Source organism: Olea europaea, chromosome 18, assembly GCF_002742605.1.
Source record: "Olea europaea var. sylvestris chromosome 18, O_europaea_v1, whole genome shotgun sequence".
In the NCBI taxonomy this organism is placed as follows: Eukaryota; Viridiplantae; Streptophyta; class Magnoliopsida; order Lamiales; family Oleaceae; genus Olea; species Olea europaea.
In genome coordinates this window covers 10,182,257-10,195,125 of record NC_036254.1, presented here as the reverse complement: position 1 = coordinate 10,195,125, position 12,869 = coordinate 10,182,257, and the positions used below count along the sequence as shown (strand labels likewise).

The following is a 12,869-nucleotide window of genomic DNA, read 5'->3' as shown; positions in this document are numbered from 1 at the left end:
AATTAGTTGATTGCAATTGGAATAGCAAAGGACTTTATGCCTTGTTTATAGCCATGTCTCTCGAAGAATTTAGGGGAGTGTTAATGTGTGAAACTGCTAAAGAGGTATGGGACATTCTAAAGACTACGCATGAGGGCACTAAAACCATAAAAATTTTAAAATTGCAAATGCCAACCTTTAGGTTTGAAGAAATCAGGATGAAGGATGATGAATTGTTTGATGAGTTTTATGCAAAATTGAATGACATTGTAAACTCTGGTTTCAACCTGGGTGAGAAGATTCCTGAGTAAAAAATTGTGAGAAAGGTTCTTAGGTCTTTGCCCGAGAGATTTAAACCTAAGGTTACAGCTATTAAAGAGAGTAAGAATCTGGACACAGTTAAGATAGAAGAACTCATAAAATCCCCTCAAACCTATGAACTCACCATCTCACAACCTAAGAAAAATAAGTCGATAGCACTGAACACAATTAGAGAAGAAGAGTCTGAGTCATCTGCCATAGAAACCCTTAGAGATGGGAAATAGCTTACTTCGTAAAGAAGTTCCAAAAAGCTTTAAAGGGCAAGAGATGGCCCCAAGACAAAAAGAGAGGAGCCCCTAGTAAATTTCAAGAAGAGAAGAGTGATAAACCAACTGCTAAGAATTCTAGTAAGAAATCTCAAGTTGTTAGGTGCCATGAGTGTTAGGGATTTGGGCACTATAGGAATGAATGTCCTAACTTTAAGAAAATTTTGAAAAAGGAAATGAGTAAGGCATTAGCTGTGTCATTGACTGATGATGATTCAAACTCAAGTGATCAAAGTGATTCCTCCAGTAATGAAGATGAAAAGGTTATATGGCTTTTGTGTCTACAGTTAAGAGTGAGTTAGATAAGGACAGTGAGAAGGTTGGAGAGGATGTAGAGAGTGAGAAGTCTAGTGACAATACTGAGGATGAGACGGATAAGTGCCTGTTTGTCTCCCTTTAAAATTTTAAATTGTTTGTTACAATATCATTCTCCATCACACGTTCACACAATAAAATATTCTACACACAAATCAATAAAATTTCTTTACTTTTTACCCACATATTCTCCAAAAAATACTATTCAAAACTCTTTAATTTTCCAAATAATGGGTGACATACAGGGCCTAAAATTCTGGGGAAAAAACTGTAGAAAAATCTGTGTGGAGTCCAAAATCTTCACCTGTCCACGACTAAGCATCTCTGATTTCTTCAATTTCTTCATGGCAAATATTTCTCCTGTACCTTTAGCACGACATAACCTAACCTGCATCACTTGACTGGATCACATAGAAGGTCATAGAATATGATAATCAAAGATATATTTACATATATCACCAAAGTACCTCATTTTCATTTTTCTATATCGTTTACTTAAAATTGAATAAAACTTATTAATAGTACAAATTGGAAACTAAACTTGTATACTTCCAAAATAAAGTGACTCCAAACTACAATCCCTTCCATTAGACTTTATGTAATTGATCCGAAAAACAAGTAAATCTGGAAAAAAAATTATCATAAAATCGTTTGATAGAATCAAAATTCCTTCTTTATGATCTAACCAAGAGAACAATACCAGACCAATATTGTGAATTGCCGACTCATTCTGTTCGCAATTTATGGAAAACAGAACAAATGTGAAAAAATATCTACACCAAAATGAATATATACCTCACCAAAAGCTCCTTTACCAATGATAGTCAACTGCTCAAAATCATCAACCCCAACTTTATGCCTCTGCAATCTCATATATTCTGTCTCTCCTCTCCAAATTCCTCAGCATTCTCTCTTGCTCCTCATTTGATACCTGCTCCTCTTTCGCCCTCCTCTGCAACGCCCACCGCCTGAAAACCCACCCCGAATTTAAAAAGAAATAACACAACTCACCAACAATAGCATATATATGCATACACGCAATAAATTCGGGTCGACGATCTTGATATACTTAAGTGACAACAAACTAAGTTGTTGCAATAAATTTAGGATTGAACACATTGATTCAGAGATTGAAGGATTAATAATGATAATTCACCTTTCTTTGCGATCTTGTAAACCTTGATGATAGTTCTTGTAATGATTCTCAATGAACTGTTTCGCGGCTGCGGCCTTCTGCCGTGTCACTGGAGAAGAAACCACCTTATTAGGCTCCAAATTGAAGGTCCGATCGGCCTAAAACTTCATTTTCACTGTTTTTTCTTCACCACCCTCCATTTCGTTTTCCAGATCAAGAATTCGGAAAACAAAAAAAACGTCCCTTTTCTTGTACACACCAAGTAAAGAGAAAAAAAAAAGGTAAGACGGATATACATGAGGCTTATCAACTTTTGTTTAAAGAGAGACTCAAGATCAAAAAGGTAAATAAGACCCTATTTAAAAAGGTAGACGAGCTTGAGAAGAGGAAGAGAGACTCACTAGTGATCTTTAGGTCTCATCTAAAAAACTTAGTAAGTTGAAGTGTGTCAATGAGAAGCTAAAGGACAAGGTTAAGACACTAACTTGTGAGTTAGAGAAATCTAGTACTCAACTACAGTCTGTTATGAATGGGACTAAGAAACTAGACGATCTGTTAGGAATGAACAAACCAGCTAGGAATAGGCAAGTTTAAAATTTGTAAAGAGTGATAGCAACGTGACTAGTTCATCCAAGACCACATTCATGCCTACTTCCAACAAGTCTAGTATTTCAATCAATCCTGAATCCAAAGTCAAGAGTGTCACTGAATTGAATACCACTAGAGCCCATAAGATTTCTATACCAAAATTCCAGCACCAACAATCACATGCATTTGAGCTTAGGTTCATACCCACTTGTCATCACTGTGGTGCTTTAAGACACATGAGACCTAGGTGTCGTAAGCTAGCAAATAGGAATAGAAGTCAAGATATCCTTAGTCAAGTAAACTTCCTTTCAAATCAGGTTAGTCACTTAACTGAGATGGTGACAAAATTGACTAGGATCACCTCGACCTCTAGAAAAGTTTGGGTCAAGAAATCTGATATGGGTAGGTATGGTGAGAATTTAAATTGTTTTGTAGCTCATGTTGCATATAAGGCTCGAAATAAATGTATATGGTATCTTGATAGTAGACTCATGTGTGGTAATAAGACCTTATTCTCTACCTTTAATGACTGCAATGATGGTGTAGTTACCTTTGGAGATGGGGCTACGGCACCTATCCGTGGTAAATGCACCATCAACATATCTAGACTTACTACTGTATCTAATGTGCTTTATGTATAGGGTCTTAAGTCCAATCTGTTGAGCATTAGTCAAATCTGTGATGCTAACTATGAAGTGAGTTTTGTTCAAAAGAGATGTACTGTTTATGACTCTTCAGGTGGTGTTGTCATTGAAAGTGTTAGAACGTTTGATAACTATTATGGAGCTCTCCCAAACTCTAACTATGTGTGCAGCAGTGCTAAATTGATATGACTGAACTTTGGCATCAAAGACTCGACCATGTTAACTATAAAAGTTCAAAATTGGTCAAAAAGGAAATTGTTGATGGTTTACCTAAAATTGAACAAAATGAAAATGCTATGTGCAAGCCATGTCAACAGGGAAAACAATTTAGGATAAACCATAAACAAACATCTAAAATCTTGACAAACAGACCCTTAAAACTTCTCCATATGGATTTAATGGGACCTTCTAGGATTGAGAGTCTAGGAGATAAACGTTATATTTTTGTTGTGATAGACGACTTCTCTACATATACCTGGATTGAGCTACTAAGAGAAAAATCCGAGACTTGTGATCTAGTTAAATCCCTATGTAAAAGACTTAGGGTTGAACAAAATCTTTCCATTTCTAGGGTTCGAAGTGATCGTGGAAAAGAATTTTAAAACTCTAATCTTAAAAACTTCTGTTTGAAGGAGGGGATTCAACATGAGTTCTCCTCATCAATCACTCCACAGCAAAATAGGGATAGACGACTTCTCTACATATACCTGGATTGAGCTACTAAGAGAAAAATCCGAGACTTGTGATCTAGTTAAATCCCTATGTAAAAGACTTAGGGTTGAACAAAATCTTTCCATTTCTAGGGTTCGAAGTGATCGTGGAAAAGAATTTTAAAACTCTAATCTTAAAAACTTCTGTTTGAAGGAGGGGATTCAACATGAGTTCTCCTCATCAATCACTCCACAGCAAAATAGGATTGTTGAGAGAAAAAATAAAGTGCTTCAGAAAATGGCTAGAGCCATGCTTTACGACATGGATCTAGTAATGCATTTCTGGGGTGAAGCTATTAAACTGCTTGCCATATAATGAACAGAGTATTCCTGAGACCGAAAATCGATAAGACTTCTTATGAGATCTGGAAGGTCAAGAAGCCTACTGTTAAATACTTTCGTGTGTTTGGCAACAAGTGCTACATTCTGAGGGATAGAGAAAACTTAGGCAAGTTTGATTCCAAAAGTAATGAAGGGTTTTTTCTAGGGTATTCTAGGAACAATAGAGCCTATCGAGTATACAACTTGCATACTCAGAGTGTCATGGAGTCTATTAATGTTGTTGTTGTTGATACTTTCTCTGAGGGGGAGAGTGTTGAAAATGTGGTAGATTTAGATGATCTAAGTGATGATTAAGGACCCACAACTGAGGATAAAGAACAATCAATTCCAAAATATCCGTGGTCCCCAAAGGCATAGACATTTCTGTTAAGAATCCTTCACTTAGTGCACAAACTAAGCTTCCTAGAAAACCATCATCCATGGTCAAATCTAACAATCCTAAGGTCAACATCATTGGGGATCTAGATGAAGGTATGAGGTTAAGAAAGAGAGTTCTGAATAACCTAACCTATACAAGCTATGTATCCCATATTGAGCCTAAGAAAGTTGAGAAAGCTATTAGAGATGAATGTTGGGTGAATGCAATGCATGAGGAGCTTAATCAATTTGTTCGAAACAATGTTTAGTATCTAGTGCCTAGGCCTAATGATTGCAATGTGATAGGTACTAAGTGGGTTTTCAAGAACAAGACCAATGACCAAGGTACCATAATGAGAAATAAGGCTAGGCTAGTTGCCTAGAGGTACACTCAGGTTTAAGGGGGTAGATTTTGATGAAACATTTACCTCCGTTGCACGTCTTGAGTCCATTCGCATCTTTCTTTAGGTTGCTTGTACTTTAAGGTTCAAGCTATATCAAATGGATGTCATTAGTTCCTTTTTGAATGAAATACTTCAAGAAGAGGCATAAGTTGAGTAGCCCAAAGGATTCATCGACCCTAAATTTCCTCATTATGTCTACAAATTGAATAAAGTCGTGTATGATCTAAAACAAGCTCATAGAGCTATGACAGACTCACTGCATATCTTGTTGACCATGGGTTTTCATGAGGTTGTGCAGATATAACTCAATAGGCATATTGAAGAAACCATAACTATAGCACAAATCTATGTTGATGACATCATTTTTAGCACTTCCATTGACTCTCTTGCTCATGAATTTGTTGAATGTATGAAACAAAAATTTGAAATGAGCATGCTTGGAGAGCTAAGTTACTTGGTCTTCAAGTGAAGCAATCTGACTATGGGTTGTTTATTTCTCAATCAAAATATGCCAAAGGTCTTGTAAAATGATTGGGGCTCAATAGTAAAAAAACACACAATGACACCTATGAGCAGGAGTGTTAAGTTAAGTCATGATCCTACTGGTAAGAGTGTTGATCAGAAATTGTATAGGAGTATATAAGAGTGTTGATCAGACATTGTATAGAAGTATGATAGGTAGCTTACTCTATCTTACTGCCAGCAGACCTGACATAGCATTTAGTGTTAGAGTGTGTGCAAGATTTCAGATTGATCCTAAGGAATCCCATTTGAGTGCAGTGAGGCAAATCGTTAGGTATGTAAATGGCACTGTTGATCATGAAATCTTGTACTCTAGAGACTCCAATCTTGATCTTGCTGGATATCCTGATGCCGATTGGTTGAAAATGCCGATGACAGGAAGAGTACCTTGGGTGGTTGTTTCTATGTAGGTTCTAATCTGGTATCATGGATGAGTAAAAAACAAAACTCAGTTTCTTTGTCCACAACTGACGTAGAGTGCATTACTGCTGGTAGTTGTAGCACTTAGTTGCTTTGGATGAAGCAAATGTTAAGTGATTATGAGATAAATCAGGATACAACTACTGTGTTCTGTGATAACACTAGCGCTATCAGTATCTCCAAAAATCATGTTCAACACTTTAGGACTAAACATATTGACATTCGTCATCACTTCATTTGTGAACTTGTTGAGTCTAATGTGGTATCCCTTGAACACATTGCTACAGAAAATCAGCTTGTCGATCTGTTCACTAAACCTTTGGATGGTCTGAAGTTCGAGTCACTTAAGAAGGCTGTTGGTATTTATCTACCTCCTTGACCCATTTCATAGGAATATTCATATACAATTCACCTCAGTGTCCATTTTTGCATTCATTTCATTGCATGTTCATTTTGTTTGCATTTGTCTTCTTCATATGTTTTTAAATTCATCATATAAAATTTAAAAAAAAAAAATCAGGTAGCACAACTCTGTGGTGCCTTCATGTTTAAAAAAAGAAATAAAAACAAAAATTTTAAAAAAAAATTGGAAATTTCTACAGCATGATATATAATTCTGAAATTTCTATGTTGTGATCGTGTATGAGCTAAAATGAATAAGCTGTAGCATTATTTCCATTGATTGATTAGGTCATCATGGAGTACGTAGTATAAGTGTCTTCATGTACCATTTCCACCGCATACACTATGAATTTGTTAGTGGGACTCTACGTATGTGTGAGATTTGAAATGGCTGTCACATGTTAATAGGGTGACTTTGAACATGAAATGACAAATATTTAGGAGATCGAAACCCGAAAATAATCCCCCCATTAAAATAAGCTCATATCTTAATGTTCTTCTTCGAGGGCTATTTGACTCGAGCAATTAAGCCTGAGGGTCTCTTAAAATCTGGTGCTTATGGTTAATTGACTTGAGTTAACTGGCTTAAAGCTCCCTGATTTGTGACAAAAGGGGGGAGAAAAGTGTAATTGAAAAAAAAAAAAAATGTAAAACAACTGCATTTGCATGTGCATTGTTTTTCACTGTTTGATTAACACAATACTCTGCATTTTGCATTGCTATGTCTAGGGGTCGCTGGGGAGAGACATAGATACATTAATTTACTGCAGTACATTTATGAGAGTTTGCAGTAAGGGGAGCGTTGCATTATATTTCATATCACATCTATCTTTTTGAATTTTGATGTTTGGTGATGTTGGTGTTTTAATTGGCATTGTCTCAAACTAACATGTTCAATTGTGATTAAGTAATTTAATTGTTATATTTCCTGTATCACATGCTTTTACACTAGGTATGTGAGTTTTTGGATTTCAGGAAACAGGTACTACAAGGAATACAAGACTTAGTGATTTGATTGCTGGGTAGTTTAGGTTGTTTTTGATTGATTGTAATCCCTTGACTTGAATTTGTATAGTTTTGTTGAATCCAAAGGGGGAGATTGTTATATCTAAAATTGTAATTGGCATTCTATGAACAAAAAAAAAGGACTTGATTAAACATATCTAAAAGTCAAGGCTTGATGTGCAATATTTTATAGTTGTTAGGGTTTGTGTTTGTGTTTGGAAAAAAAGGAGCCAGCCAAGATTATATATATACACATATACGCCTATCAGAATTGCGAGGGTTGCTTGGGATAGAGAGAGAGAGAGAGATACAAGCGGCGGTTGAAAGGGTTGGAGAAAACATTGTGGCTGCCTTCAAGAGCTGGAATTAAAGAGATAAAAACCATAGAAAAGGCGGCTGTGAAGAGTGAAGAAAGGCAGGCTGCTGAAGTTAATCTAGACACACATGCATGCAAAGACAAATCAGATTTATTGTTGAGAGAAAAAATAAAGTGCTTCAGAAAATGGCTAGAGCCATGCTTTACGACATGGATCTAGTAATGCATTTCTGGGGTGAAGCTATTAAACTGCTTGCCATATAATGAACAGAGTATTCCTGAGACCGAAAATCGATAAGACTTCTTATGAGATCTGGAAGGTCAAGAAGCCTACTGTTAAATACTTTCGTGTGTTTGGCAACAAGTGCTACATTCTGAGGGATAGAGAAAACTTAGGCAAGTTTGATTCCAAAAGTAATGAAGGGTTTTTTCTAGGGTATTCTAGGAACACGCCAAATTGGATATATATATTCACAAAAACCAAAGAAGAGATATATATGTACACACACACACAAAAGACAAGAGGCAGTTAGGGGAGAAGTTAAACATGGTTGTTGGAATTAATTAGATATGCATACAGGAACGGGAAGCAGAGAGGATTGAACTTGAAAAAATTATTCTGTACTTTGATCTACTCATTCAATCCCACATTCTCCTGGTATACTTACATAAAAATATCAAATCCACTTTCATCAAACATTATAACCAATCCTTCCAGAGCATTTGTTGAGACTTGAAGATCAAGGAAGGAGATTAGAGCTCCGATCATTGGAGAACGGGGAGTTCTTAGAAATCTACAGGAGATAGATAAAATCAAGAGTCGGGAATTGGTGTAGGAGCACGCAATCCAGGAGACTTGGAGCTGGGAGTTGGTATAGGATCACGCATTCTAGGAGGGCTTTGGAAAATGACAATCAAGAGGTCAAAAAAATTAGTGTGGGTTAAGTTTGATGTATTGTAAGAGATATTTTCGTTTGTAATGGATTCGTACTGGCTGGGCCAGGAGTTTTACCCATATTGGGGTTTCTCCGTCATCAAACAACCGTGTTCTTTATATTTCTACAATTTACTTGTTTACGATAATTCAACGTAGGATAATAAAAACATGTGAATTAATCTGGATATATTAATAATTGTGACTTGTTACATTTATTAATTAATTAGTAAAAATTCCGCATAAACACATATTCACCCCCCTTCTAGGTGTCATTTAGGTCAAACTACGTTATTTCAATTCTGAAAATATAATATTTTTATATTGACAAATTCTAAACAATTCAATGATCAAAATGTAATTTTAAAAATTGCAAACTACACCCCCACGTGCCTTCACGCACTGGAGGGATTTCAATGCGTGCTTGTTTGCATCGACGACACTGCTTACCCATCTTTGTTTGTTTTATTTTTATCGAATATTTCACTAATTTCAATGTCTTAAATTCACCCTTGTGATTAGAATTTAAAAATTCTTTGCTTAACATTATGTTTGAAACACAAACACAATGCACAGAGACTGAAGGTGGAAAAATGTATTATTCATCTTCTTAGTTTTTCTTAAATTTTAGATTTCGATCCAAAACTAAAATATTCATAACTTCTTCGTTTGAAGTCTAAAATTTAAGTTCTTTATATGGTTGAAAAGTTCATTGAAATACCTTTTTATCCATACCAAATGTTATGCAAAGCAATGAAAAAAAATACAATAAATTTTTAAAATTTCAGTAAATTAACTAGGTTTCACAAACATAAAATCAAAAATTTAGAAACTTTGCAAATATCATCCAAACATATTAGGAATATCCTTTAAGGCCCCGATACCAGTGAAAGAAATCGCACAATGCTTGAACATAAATTTGGTTCAAGAATTCTTACTTGAAATAATAAATTTCAAAATCTTTGTGTGGTTGAATCACCTTGATATTTCATGTCCCGGGTTCTCTATATTTTAGCATTCTGATGGTCCCAATTTCAATCAAAATAGAAGAGGATTATTATCTACAATTTAATTACCTAATATTGTGAGTTTTATTCAAACCAAAATAGTGATTTTAGAACCCTTTCAATTTTTGTGGATTTTCACATACGAATTTCACTATATTTTCCTGCATCCTTGTCCTATACCATATTAGAAACTATGTAGGGAGTTAAAGAGGTTATAGGAAGTTGTAAGCTTGAATTCCAAATCCAAACCACTTCCTCCAACCATTTTTGTGACATGCGGGTTGGGTCCCCCCACATGGGCGACCCACGACCCATATTTTTCAACAAAAATTGTCAGCATAATCAAGCCAGGACATTGCTTCGAAAGGATAAAAAAGGAATTACATCAATTATTCTTGATGAGATGACCTTTTCCTTTTTATTCTAACTACGACATGAATTCATGTTCCCAGACATTCATACATTGTACCTATTTGATGGCTGTTTATTCCATCACATAGAAGTTATATATATGTTTTAGTGGTAGGCAGCTCAGGCTGATTTCTTTTTGCCCCATGCGATCTTGAGCTGCGTCTGTTTGATGATTTTGTCCCATCATAGTGGTTTCCCTGAAGAATCATAAACCAAATCTTGAGTAGCACTCAGTAAGAATCAATGCAGCCCATCTCCAGACTCTCTTCATTGTCAATTATCTTTGTACTAAATCATGAATTTACCACTGTCTTCGCATTAAATGAGCAACTGCAATTACAATTGCAATTGTAGAAAAGAAACCTGAAATCTTGAATAAGCCAGATACAGGCTCCAGCCCTAAGCTTCCAATGTTTTCTGCTACCTAAGTCAACAAAGTCGAGTAATTTGAAAAGGAAAGCATGTGTTTTTCCAGTTAGTTAACTTTTCCATTCTGTGTGACTTTGAGAATAGTTTCTGATGTATCAATGGCTAATGGAGAACCCTTTGGAAAAACCTGAGACAAGAAAAAATGTGATTAGATGTCACTCGAGTATTGAGAAAGAAGAAAAAACTAAAATCTTATTTACAATATTATCTAGTACACTCTAATGTTGCAATACAGCCGTATACTGTAAGGAGAGTGGGAATTCAATCGTACAAAGCCTCCAAGTTTGATGCTAGGCTGACAAGAAAAAAAATGGATTGTAAAGCATACGATCTAGTACTGCATACTACATGTACACTGATCGGAGAACTGGACTTGTTTGATAAAGTTTTTGAGATTATAAGCTGGCGAGTACCTAGTGAATAAAAGTTGTAGATCCATTGAAATGTGTGGTTGAAATTAAAGTTTGACTAGCTTAAAATTTGAAAAAAGCTTTGCAAAACAAGAGCTACCTTATAAAGCCAAAAACCACCATGTTTGGAGCTAGCCTGACAAGAAAATATATGGATTATATAGCATTTGACAGAAACTAAGATCTTTTCCAAAGAACTGTCGAGTTAAGTCTAACACAGCACACTAGACCACCATAGAGGGAAAAGTGAGAATGCAATCTTACAAAGCCAAAACCACTTATTTTGTGCAAGTGTTATGCCCTAAGTCCAATCAACCTTGGATATAAACACTTTTTTAATATATAATTAATGCAATTTTATGGCAGATTTATTATTTAATTAATATTCAATTATATTAAATAATAGAGTCTGTAGATTCGAGTTTCAATAATTTATTAATTACAAGAAGTTGTAATTATGAGATACAAATTATGTGTGATTGAATCTTAAATAATCCATGGTTGTAAGTAATAACGAGATACGAATATTGTTATTACTAATAGACCATCACGTGTGGTATTTCTTACTTGTAAAGTAAGTAGTTGATCTCACAAGCTAAAGTTTGGTGACACTTGAATGAAAACGTGGATGTTTTGTTATAGAACAAATTATTGGAGACTTGCTAAGAGATTCCACATGGATAATTATCTAAATGTCAGTAGTTAATCTCTAATGTTCGGTAGTGGAATTGGTCCTTTGACGTAGTGCCTTATATGATGATAGTCGTACTATAACGTTGTTTGATGTTGTTCTGTCAAGGGTCGCTAATATGGTATCATTCGAGTATGTCTAGAATCGTATGAAGGTTATGAATGACCAATAGAGGAATCGTCATTCTTAAATAGTAAGAGATTATGATCTGCATTTCATTTAATTAAATCAAAATGAAATCATTGGCCAAGGTATACTAAGAAGTCAAAAAGAAGTTTTCAACTTATATTGACTTAATAGTGGAATGAAAGATATTATCGATAATTGAGAATAACACACTTCCATATCTCGTAATTGATCAGATCATATTGACGAATGGATTATAATTTCACGGTAAATGAACGAGTTTGGTTTTATTATACCGCATGGCATTTTCCGTCACATGTATTGCCCTGACATATTACTAGATATCAATCTAGGACTGCAAACGTGAGTAGGTGATAAATTAAAAAATGTTTTAATTTATCCATTTTAATTAGATCAAAATAATAATTCACATCTCTAGGTATCGTGATTGGGAACCTGATGGTCACACACAAAAGGAGAACTTGAAGATTGTGTCTTACCAATTAATTAATTTATCAAACGTTGGATAAATCAATTAACTAGGTTACTTATTTATTGGCCCGAATTAATTAATTAATTCATGGACCGAATTTAACTAAATGGGTTAATTAAATCTTGGACCGGGTTAGGAGATGGACCAAGCCTTTTTGGGTTTGTATAAATAGGTAGCTAGGGTTTTGGATCTGTAAAGAAAATTCATTATTCTTGGTAATACAAGAAAAATCCTAGTTCTCTCTACAATTTTGTACTCTGTGTAGAATTCCATTGGAGGCTGGACAATTGTTGGTGGCAGATCAAGGTTGCTGGAACAAAAGAAAAGTAAAGAAGTTTGCAAATTTTGTAAAAGGTAAAATTTCTATCTGAACACAAAGCAGTTCCTTTGTGGGAATTAAAATCTGTTTTATTTTTCTGATGCTCATGATAAACAATTTCACTTCAGTTTGTAGGTAGGCCTTGTCATGGTATATCCTTTGCAATACTTTGCTAGGAATACTTTAGCATGTGGAGCAACAAAAAATGCTGCTAAGATTTCCCCCTTATCGAAAGCTGAAGGAGAGTCATAAATTGAATAGATTTTTCGGATATTCTCTAATTTGAAATGTAAAACATTAATCAGGAATGGCACAATGAATGA

At 35.1% G+C, this 12,869-nt stretch overlaps 1 long non-coding RNA gene across 1 annotated transcript; it reads right to left on the bottom strand.

The window, feature by feature from the left end:
- Positions 1-1,222: 1,222 nt before the first annotated feature.
- On the bottom strand, positions 1,223-2,245 carry LOC111366471. The gene is made up of 3 exons (XR_002697658.1): positions 2,038-2,245; positions 1,677-1,849; positions 1,223-1,269 (listed from the first exon to the last, which is right to left on the bottom strand). It is a non-coding gene; the product is annotated as an uncharacterized LOC111366471 (long non-coding RNA).
- Between the last annotated feature and the right edge of the window lie 10,624 nt (positions 2,246-12,869).